The following is an 11,061-nucleotide window of genomic DNA, read 5'->3' as shown; positions in this document are numbered from 1 at the left end:
TCACCCTTCTCTGTGGCTTGCCCAGTGCAGCCATGGGAAGCTCCACATTCCTTCACTCAAGGAATTTCTACATGAGTGTGAGTGGATCAAGGTAAGAACCTGTTCTGGAATGTGAGGGGCTTTTTTGTTTTTGTTTTTGTGTGTGTGTGTGTGTGTGTGTGTGTTTTGTACTGCTATTTACAAAAATAATGGTGGCTCCTTTGATTTGTTTAGTAGAATCAAAATAGCTGAGAGTCTACCCCTGGAGAAAACTCACCAGCCATTGCTATAGCCAAAGAAAATTCCAAATATCAAAGTTTGGATTTACTTTTGTAGCTTTCTCACATACTACTTGAGATCATAATTCTTTTTTTATTTTAAGATTATGACATGAACCCATTCAGAGAATAGCAGACTCCCATTAACGTTTTCACCTAGCAATTGTTTCTATAAGAAAATTTTGCATGCTGTTTGTTTTCTTTAAAATCAATTTTTCAAAAGGAATATATGTCGCCACAGAGGATGGTGAGTCAATGACAATAATAGTTGAAGAAAAAGTTATTTTTCAATTAAGACAGATTAAAATCTGAAGAAAAGCATCAGTTATCTAAGTGAAGAATGGCCTTGTGTGTTGTAGCCAGGTAGCTCCGTTTAGACCATTCATCTTTAATAAGATGCAGAGCATCCCCGTCACTAGGGGCATTGTGGTGGCACAGATGGCACTGCGCCGAGGAGGGGGGAGGGTTACTATGGGAAGGACATTGAAAATATGTGCACCCTTTATACACCATACCTGAGCTCCCTCTATTAGCTCTTAAACTATAGGAAAATGGGTTTTCCCACCTTATCCTTATTTGGAATTTTGATCTAAAATGCATTCTATAGTTCAGATTTGGCTAAGTATTCCTAGTACAGAAATATGCAGATATTTTCATCTAGAAGAAAGTGCTGCTGAGTAGGGGATCAGAAGGTAAGAAAAGAATAAGTATGTGTAAGCATAAAAAAGTCAAAATATAGTTGAGCACCTAATTGGACAACTGCCTTCTACCACTTCAGCACTTGACTCTTCCTGGCTACTTGCACAGTATTGTTAAAGTAGAATAAATCATTTGCCATGACCAGGTTTTAGGAAAATATGTGAGAGTCAGTCAGGCAAAAAATCAGTTTGAAATAGATGAAATTTTCCATCTGAGTGGCTTCTACCAGGAGAGAATGTTTCTAGGAGCGCAGTATTTTTAATCTTGTTTGAAAAAAAATACTTTAATGTATAAATCACTCAATTGTAAAGGCACTTCAATTTTATTTTCCTTTAGTTTTGAGGTTTTGGAATTGCTCTGTGCAGTTCCAAGTAAAAGCTCTTAGATAAAACTTGCATGCTGAAAACCACCATCACAAATGTGCAAGTACAACTATAAATTTATACAACAATCAAGCTGTTTGTAGTTTGCAAAATTTGCTAATAAAATGCAGAAGTAGGGTTTCCATTTGCACTCTCTGGCACTGGCACTGCATGTATATCTTGGGTGCAGGCAAAAGATGGAAAATTCCATGCATAGAGAATCTTTTGTGGATGCGACAGTTTGCTAATATCTTAATGAGTGAATTATGATAATTACGAAAATCTTAGCTTTACATTATTTGTGAAGTGCATGTGTGCGTGCGTGTCAGCCTTCCCAGGCAAACACACCATTCCGATTCAGCAGCACTCAATGAGGAACATTTCTGTACTAATAATACAAAATGGATCTTAAACTGCTGCATATTAATCAAATTCATTAAAGTACATTCATTAATTTGTGTGTATAACAGCCAAACCGGGAATGTAGAGTTTGCACAAAATACATATATTAATGAATGCTAAAACTTCAACATGAGTAATAGCTTTAAAAATGTTTTCATAAAGCAAAATTCTAAGGGGTAATACTGATAATTATTTTTTAAAATATTTCCACTTTCACTTCCTGTTATTAGCTTTAAGTGGAATAGTAACTAAATAGTGTTATTTAGCTTTAAGTGGAAAAAATATGGAAGAAGAAAATAACTAAGCAATAAAGGGTAAGCCCAAAAGATTGTAAAGAAAAAAGGATATAATATTGAGCAACGTTAATATTAAATTTCCTACTTCTCCTTCAAATCAATTTAAAAATATGTTCAGGGCATGTTAGACATGGTCACTTTCTGTGTACAAAGAAACGTATTCGAAGCTATATTAGGAAACAGCCTTTCATTTCCTGTATGGGACTAGAGGCTGGGAGGGGCGTGGTGAAGGAAAATACAGCCATGAGGGTGTATCTGTATACTTACATGTCTAAAACTAATGGAAAATTTTACGTAAGTCAGGAGACCTAAGACTTGTGTTAACAATGAATGACTAGTGCTCACTTCAGCAGCACATACACTAAAATTAGAATGATATGAAGATTAGTATGGCCCCTTCATTAAGAATGACATGCAAATTCACATTCCATATTCTTTTTTGTTAATTAATTTATTTATTATTTTTGGCTGCGTTAGGTCTTCGTTGCCGCACGTGGGCTTCCTCTAGCTGCGGGCAGCGGGGGCTGCTCTTCGTTGCAGTGCGCGGGCTTCTCATTGCAGTGGCTTCTCTTGTTGCGGAGCACGAGCTGTAGGCACGAGGGCTTCAGTAGTTGTGGCTCACAGGCTCTAGAGCTCAGGCTCAGTAGTTGTGGCGCACGGGCTTAGTTGCTCCGTGGCACGTGGAATCTTCCCAGGCCAGGGCTCGAACCTGTGTCCCCTGCATTGGCAGGCGGATTCTTAACCACTCCACCACCAGGGAAGCTCCTTTATTTTTTTTTAAAAAAGGTAGCTATAGGGTGTGATAGATGTGTTAATTAACTTTATTGTGGTGATCATTTCAAAATGTACACATATCATCATGTTTTACACTTTAATATATACAATTTTATTTGTCAATTTGTCAAAAAAGAAAAAAAAAAAAGACGACTTTTCTAACATATTGTTTTTTACCTGAATGCTAACTGCTCTGAAGACAAGACTCATTTTCTTGTCCTCTACAGCACTGAGCACAGTGCCTGGCATGGAAAATGTACTCAATTAATATTAAATCTAAAATAACTATTGTACAAAGCACAATATAGTAAGAGTTATAAGAGAGGTGTAAACATAACATCCACAGAGGAAACATTGGCAAGGCTTCAGGTCAGAGGCTGTGTGTTGACTGGAAGCTTCTTCAGGACAGGATCCTTCAGTTCCTTCTTTCTCTCCTGCCACCAGCTCTGTGCTCTATTTGTGTCTAGCAAGGGCTCAGTGCGGGACATTCTAACTGGGGAAAGTCTGTTAAACGAAGGAAGGTGGGAATTTGTAAGTTGTGTTGGGTGAGGAAAAACGGTTGGGCTAGAACAGCACGACCCAGAGGACTAAGGGCATTCCATAGAACCCTAGTTCTGTGTGATTTGGGGTAGGGAAAGATAGTGTGAAATTACTAAGTTTGATCCCAGACATACTGTGTTTTCTTATTAATTAGGAGCAATCTGCCAACTTTCTGACTATGCATCCTTGCTTATGAATAGTGCTGTACATCAGCATTTCTCAAACTATGTTCCCCAGAACTCTAGTGTTCTGTGAGTTATAAAGAGGGAGGAAAAAAGGTTATTTAACTAAGTTTGTAAAATGCTTCTGGTTCTCTTGTGTTGACAGCTTTACAACGTACATGAACATATCAAGGGTTCTGAGAAGTCTTGTCCTGAAGACACCTGTATACCTTTTGTAAACCTGGTACTCCCCAAAATTATCTGAACCAGAACCAACTTTCCCGTAGCATCTATTAACATACCATGGGACATGACTACTGCCACATGTCTATAATTCCTCCGCTACAAATTCTCTTGTATTCTGTTGGCCACAGGAGTCATAAAACCATATATAAGGGATCCAAAGGGACTCATTGGTCCGTACCTTTGTCTTTAAGAACAAACTTCAATTGTTTAGATAAGTGAGAACTTTTCCTGTATTTAGTGAGTTTCGCAGCTTCACTTGTTCACCCATCTTATTTTGTCTGCCACCCTCATCGTGGCAAAATTCTCTTATCTATTTCCTATAAACGTCTCATCCTGCCCTTCAAGAGACTGAGACAAGATGGTTTCATAATTTTTATGTTTCTCTCCTCAAACTGGTTCACTTGAAACCTCAGCTTTCCCTTCTCCAGACTCAAATCATTCTATTTTTTTCTCAGGGATTTTAAGGTGTGGCTCCTTTTTGTTGTTGTTATTGAGATATAATTGACATATGACATTATATTAGTTTCAGGCATACGACATAATGATTCAATACTTGTATATATTGCAAAATGATCACCACAATAAATCTAGTTAACATCCATCTCTACACAGTCACAGTTTTTTTTTCTTGTGATAAAAGCCTTAAAGATCTACTCTCTTAGCAACTTTCAAATATACAATATTATAAATTATTGTCACTGTGCTGTCCATTACATCCCCGTGACTTTAATTGGAAGTTTGTACCTTTTGACCCCCTTCACCCATTTTTCCTGTCCAACCTCTGGCAACTATCAATCTGTTCTTTGTATCTATGAGTTCAGTTTTTGGGTTTTTTTTAAGACTCCATACACAAATGAGATCATACAGTATTTGTCTTTCTCTATCTGACTTATTTCACTCAGCGTAATGCCCTCAAGGTCCATCCATGTTGTCACAAATGGCAACATTTCCTTCTTTTCTTATGACTAATACTCCATGATATATATATATATATATATATATAATATATATATTATATATATATATATATCTCACATTTTCCTTATCTGTTCATCCATCGATGGACACTTAGGTTGCTTCCATATCTTGGCTATTGTAAATAATCCTGCAATGACTATGGAGGTGCATATAACTTTTCCAGTTAGTTTTTCCATTTCCTCCAGATAAATACCCAGAAGTAGAATTGCTGGATCATATGGTACTTCTGTTTTTAATTTTTTGAAGAACCTCCGTACTGTTTTCTACAGTGGCTGCACCAATTTACATTCCCACCAACAGTTCACGTGGGTTCCCTTTTCTACACATTCTTGCCAACACTTGTCATTTCTTGTCTTTTTGATAGTAACCATTCTAACAGGTGTGAAGTGATATCTTGTGGTTTTGTTTTGCATTTCCTTGATAGTTGTAGCTCCTTCTTACTCCATTACAGGATCCTTTTAGATCCTCAGAAGTGAAAAAATGTAGAACTGGGAAAGCTCATTTGGTGAACATCTGACTAGTATTGAATATATTTGCCACATGCAAAATTAAGTGCTTCATCACTGACTGGTATTAAATGTTATAATTCTGATTGCTACATTAATTCCAGTTATACTAAACCCTTCCCATCTTACACCCAAGCAGTTTATTTTTCTTTCTTAATTTTCCTCTTTTCTTTGGCCCCTACTGAGTCTCTTCTCCCACCAAGGTAATTTTTGATTCTATTATTATATTCTAATAATATTTTTCAAGATGATGATCACTAATTCTACTTCTTTAGATATACTGTCTCTCAACTAGGATGATGAAAATCAATTGTTTCCACCATTAATTAAAATACCGAAATTTGTGAACTGTTCACCTTGTTCATAAATAAAAATAGATCCAGATAATAACATCACCGTCATGCCTTCTAGTCCCGTACAGTTTCTCAAGTGGGAGAGAAAGGGCCAGGTTTACGGGCTGGGAATTACACACATCACACAGCCTCTGCAATCAGTAATCTGGGTAAACCACAGAGGTGTGACCCATGTGCAGACCATCAGTCATATCTGCTGAAGAGAGACAACATTAAGAAAGATGCTTTACATGAATTCTATCTCATCCTACTTGTGGTGAGACTCTGAACACGTTTCTCTTGTTGTAGACAGTAGGAAATAACGGGAATAACATTGGAGTCAGGGGTTAGAGTTCAAGTCCTAGGTCTAATCACTCAATAGTTATGTGGCAGTGGGAAAATGAATTGATCTGACTTCCCATTTTCTCATCTGCAAAATGGAATGACACTGACAATATTATGAGGATGAAACGCTGTAACCTATATAAAAGCCCACTACAAATGTAGGACATTATATATGACAGTGGTTTCCAGTGTTCCAGAACTAGAAACCCTGTGAAAGGGCTGGAGGGCCATTGAGACCGAACCTAAAAGGCTGCTGCCTCTTGGGCCCTACAAACACTTTGATCAGAGCAGAGCCACCTTTGTCTGTTTTGCAAATTGGGCTTCCAAATAAGAATTCCTTTGAAAGATTTCACTGAATGAAAAGGGGAGGAAGGTTGAAAACCACTGATACAAAATATTAATCCAAGTAATTACTGTAATTACAAAATGGTTATTTCATATTTGTGCATATAATATTCAGATTTGTATGTGTAAAATACACATAATCTAGAGGTTTATACATTCTTATATGTAATGTACAAATACTAAAAGTGTAGTGTATAAAATATCTTGCTGTTCACAACATCACCATGAAAACCTATGTTTTGACTCTCAAAACATGGTAGCTTGGTTTTTTGTTCTTTAGAAATAAACATATCAAGTGATGCTGTTCATTAAATTGCATGGTATGAAACAATATCATACATGACACATATACATGACCAACACAACCAAACATTAAGCTACACAACATGAGTTCTCTTAATTATTGGCTGTCATATTGAGATTAAATTGGGCATTAAATTATGTTTAAAGAGAAATTAAATTGTGACATGAGGTAAAGACACAATAGGCATCAAAAATAAAAGGCAATTATTCAGAATGAAATCACAGTATTAAGGACCTGAACACTTGTGTGCTTTCAAATTTAAATCTAAGTTTATTTTGGTCTAAAAATGAGAATGAAAAGGTGAATTTAATCATCTTAGTCCCTTAATTTTGGAAATCTACAATCTATCATTTAACATCTATGGTTGAAGTTTTCTAATGCAATATTGATTTTTAATTCAGATATCAGGACGTTTCCATCAGTCTGTACCATATTTTAGGCTTTCACATGGTTATTTTCTCCACCTTTCTTCTTAGTAGATAAATTCTTCAAACCAGCTTAGTATTAAGATAGTTCCTCAGTCTTTTTTATTTTAATTAATTTAACTTTTCCTCTTTAACCTTTGCATATCCTCCATAAGCCAGAAAGATTTTGTCAAGCTTTAACTTCTGTAATTTGTATGACAAAAATGTTAAGTCTAGGGACTTCCCTGGTGGTACAGTGGAGGATACTCCGCAGTCCCAATGCAGGGGGACTGGGTTCAATCCCTGGTCGGGGAACTAGGTCCCACACGCATGCCGCAACTGGGAGTTTGCATGCCACAACTAAGGAGCCTGCCTGCCACAACTAAGGAGCCCACCTGCCACAACTAAGGAGCCCACCTGCCACAACTAAGACCTGGTGCAACGATGTAAATAAATATTATTTTTTAAAAAGTACTTCTTTAAAAAAATTAAAGTATTAAGTCTAAAGTATAATCTTTCTTTGGCACACTATGGAGTTTACCCTGGAAATTGCAACATGCCCTCCACTTTTTCTGTCTCACTCTTCCTGTTTGAAGATCACCGATTTTAGAGAATACAGTGTTAAGAATAGGATGTACACAAACTTGAAGTAACCTTGTCAGGCATGCTATTTTGTAGTTGCAGCTAATCTTCTCGGGGCTAGAGCTTACGGAGTTCTCCTCGTGAATTTTATTTTCATCAGAAATGCCTTCTCCTAAAAATGTAAAAAACAAAACAAAACCAAAAAATCGACCTAACCCAAGGGATGTAAATGATGTAGAACATTTTCTTTTAAAAATGAAATGATAAATTCACCACTTTATTTGCATAATCAGTCAACGCTGGAAATATTGTGATAAGCTTGTAACTTTAATGTTTAAAGCTTGGAACTTTAAGCTTCCAAGATGAAATTCTGTTTCCAGGATGGAAGTGCCATATTTTTACCCAAAACCTTTCCTCTTTTTATGCCATTCTAGGATACAGTTCTGGTCCATGATGTGTATTTAGGTCTGTCATGGATTTAGAAAGTTCATTAATAGGAACAATCCAGTTTCTGGTTGATTTCTTCATAGAAGTCTGTCTACCCCTTCAGATTGTCGGGCGAGCTCATTCATAGGAGTTTGGGAATGTGTGGTGCCTTGGATTGGTCCAGGGTTCTGAAACCTAAGTCACCCATTCTGCACAAGAAGCTGAATATTAAGACCTTCCACAAACACTTGCACAAACAGGGGCCTATTTACAAAATGACTCCCAAAGCCAGCAGTCTCTCTGCCAGCACTTGTCTGTCAAACGTCCAAGTTCTGAGGTACCACAGCAGCTTCAGTTCTCCATGTTTCCCAGGCCACCCAGCCTGGGGAGAAAAGAGTCACAATGACAGTCACAAAACAGATTTCTCTAATTCTACCACCTACGGAGTCGAGAAGCCCTTGCACTATTTGCCATGTTCCTCCCTTCCTTTCCAGCTGCTGTGACTGAGGTCTCCTGCTGCTCTGGGGCCCTGCTCTGCTCCAAGTTCTCTTTGAGTTCATGGTGACCTGGGTTTTGTCCCACCACAGCCAAGTGACAAAGCTCTGGGCTGGGGTAAAATGAAAATGACACACTCCTGCTAACCCCCAAGTCCTCTTCCTCCACGGGTAGCACAATCCTATAACTGTTTAGTCCGGCATCTACTTACAGGTGAGACAGCACTGCAGAGGTGAAGGGGTGGAGGGAAGAAGGGCAGAAGTGGGCCAACCACCGATGATGGGGATTGGCAGGCTGAGGTCACACCTATTTGGGCAAGTCAGAAGTTTATAGTTAATCTACCTCCTTAAGCAGATAATCTTACCAAAATCAGCATCTCAAAGAAATCATCCAACCCCAGAAGTGAGATGCATAGTGGTAAATATGACTCTCTTTAGAATTCTGGAAGGATCCAGACCTTCCTATGGTTGCTTACAAGCTGGAGCCTTGGACAACTGCCCACGTGGTCAGGCGTCACTCGGTCTCAGCCTCTGCCCAGGTGAGAAGTCACTTTCTCTCCCTCCCAAGGAGTTCATCCCCCTCAGGACCTGGGATCCCTTGTGAAAACATCCCAGTGGGGCCTGACTGCCAGAACTCCTCAGGGAACAGTGGCCCCGGGTCCTCAGGCTGGGCCCTACCGCTCTAAAGGATTCCTGGGTCAGGAAGGGAGACTCCGCAGCCAGCTCCTCCTGCGGGAGCGCAGCTGGGGCATGGGTGGCTCTGCGGCTGCAGTTGGGTCACTGGGGACGGACACGGATGGCTGCTGCACCCTGGCAGGAGGTAGTGGCCTCCTGGTCACAGGGCAGCTAACGGCAGCAGTTAATGGCTACCGTGTAATGACTGACACGTAAAGACTGCTGGGCAATGGCTGCTGCACAATGGCGGCTGGGCAAAGACTGCTGGGTAATAGTTGCCAGGCAATGGCCTAGCCCCTGGCCTAGGCCCAGCCTAGGCTCAGCCTGCGTCATGGGTAAGATGGCCACATGGGGTTTAGTTCCCCATGCGGCACATCCTTGGTGAGTGCTTATCGTCTGTGAGGCCCCTTCCTGAACACACTAAATGCTTTAATCTGTGAAGGATGCATTAACGATTTCTAGGAAGGTAATGACCGGTCCCCGCCCCCTTTTTTTCCGCCATTTTCATCACCACCTTCCCAAGCGCTGCTTCACTGTGGGCTTATCATCATTCCTTGGGCCACTTCAACTGAAATTCAAACAGAATTGTGGGCACATTCATTTTTTATCTCTGTCCAATTAACTATAGCCTTGTTAACAAATTTTAAAATAATACAAGTAAATGTTACCCAGATAACCTCTTTATAGACTTTATCCCACTCAGCAAACTAAATGTCAAACAAGAAGAGAAAAATATAGATACCCTGTCAATACAGTTCATGTGAATTTTCTCTCTACTCAGGTCTGTTTTGAATGGGGAAAAAAAAATAAGCCTTTTTTTTTGGTAGTGTGTTTTATTGCTAAATACAAATATTTAGGATAAGGTAAACAGGTAAAATTTAGAAATCGTTGCCCAGAGATAAAAATCACTTGCCAAAGCTTGCATAGCAAGGAATAGCAAGACTAGAACAATGTCCTGAATGTTCTGTTTTCCTGCCCTCATTTCCCCTCTTGATATCTGTCAGAATTTATATATAACAACTGAAAGTTCAAGCATTATTTTCTAAGTTAAAAAAGTGGAAACTTTTAGAGGAAGCTCAAAGGCTGTGCCTTGATTAGCATAGACAACTAGATTAGAATCAGTGGTAGTATCTCTCTGAGCAAAATCTTCCAATTGTATTCTTGTCACTCCCTGGGGAGCAGTTGCAATTGTGGGTGCATTGTGCTCTCTGGTCTCCTTTGATCTCTTTATTCAGATCTCCTGTTTACTGTATTAAAACAATTCACTCCATTCATCAGCCAATCTTTGTTCATCAAATCAGATATTTTGCACCTTTGTTTTAGTCAAGTGCACAAGGGTGCATTTGGCCTTATTTATGAGTCCTCTGACAAAGATTAAATTTTATTTTTCTCATTTTTTGAAAGAGTTGTGCTATGGAGATTAGGCGAGTATCGATTTTTTTCCCCCTCTCTCATCCCTCCTTTTGGATGCAGAGTCAAGTTTCCTTGCTATGATTCTTGTTACTGAAAAAGGAAAGATTATCTCTTTGGAGATGTTTGGAGAAGCTGGACATTCCATTTTATAATGACGGGTCAAGATGTATGGATTTGTGACAGCCCCTGTCTGTTCTGTTCTGATTCTCTCTGGAATAGGGACGATGGCCTTTTCTTTCTCTTCCTTGCTGTGCTGTTATTTGTCAGTTGGCCGAAGCTAGAAGGTGGTGCTGTTAAGCATGTAAATAAACCAACACTTCTTCCAGTAAATAGCTCCGTCTAGCATTGTATGCCAGGAACTCTCATCTACACAATGATGAATTCAATTCCTGTATTGTGCTTTCCTTTCCTGTCCTTTCACGGAGGGAAAGGTGATCACACTGTAATTATAGAAGTCCTTTTTACTTTATTTTTTTTCTGATTGTGCCCCTAGTTTTTTCCAGTCTCCTAGTAGATAACA

General features: G+C 39.0%; 1 pseudogene; it reads left to right on the top strand.

The window, feature by feature from the left end:
- Positions 1 to 2,353: 2,353 nt before the first annotated feature.
- LOC137767921 (U6 spliceosomal RNA) lies at positions 2,354 to 2,453 on the top strand (annotated as a pseudogene).
- Positions 2,454 to 11,061: the final 8,608 nt, after the last annotated feature.

This window comes from Eschrichtius robustus, chromosome 7 (assembly GCF_028021215.1).
Source record: "Eschrichtius robustus isolate mEscRob2 chromosome 7, mEscRob2.pri, whole genome shotgun sequence".
Taxonomy (NCBI): domain Eukaryota; kingdom Metazoa; phylum Chordata; class Mammalia; order Artiodactyla; family Eschrichtiidae; genus Eschrichtius; species Eschrichtius robustus.
Note: the sequence above shows the minus strand (reverse complement) of the source record. Positions and strands in the feature narration are given on the sequence as shown.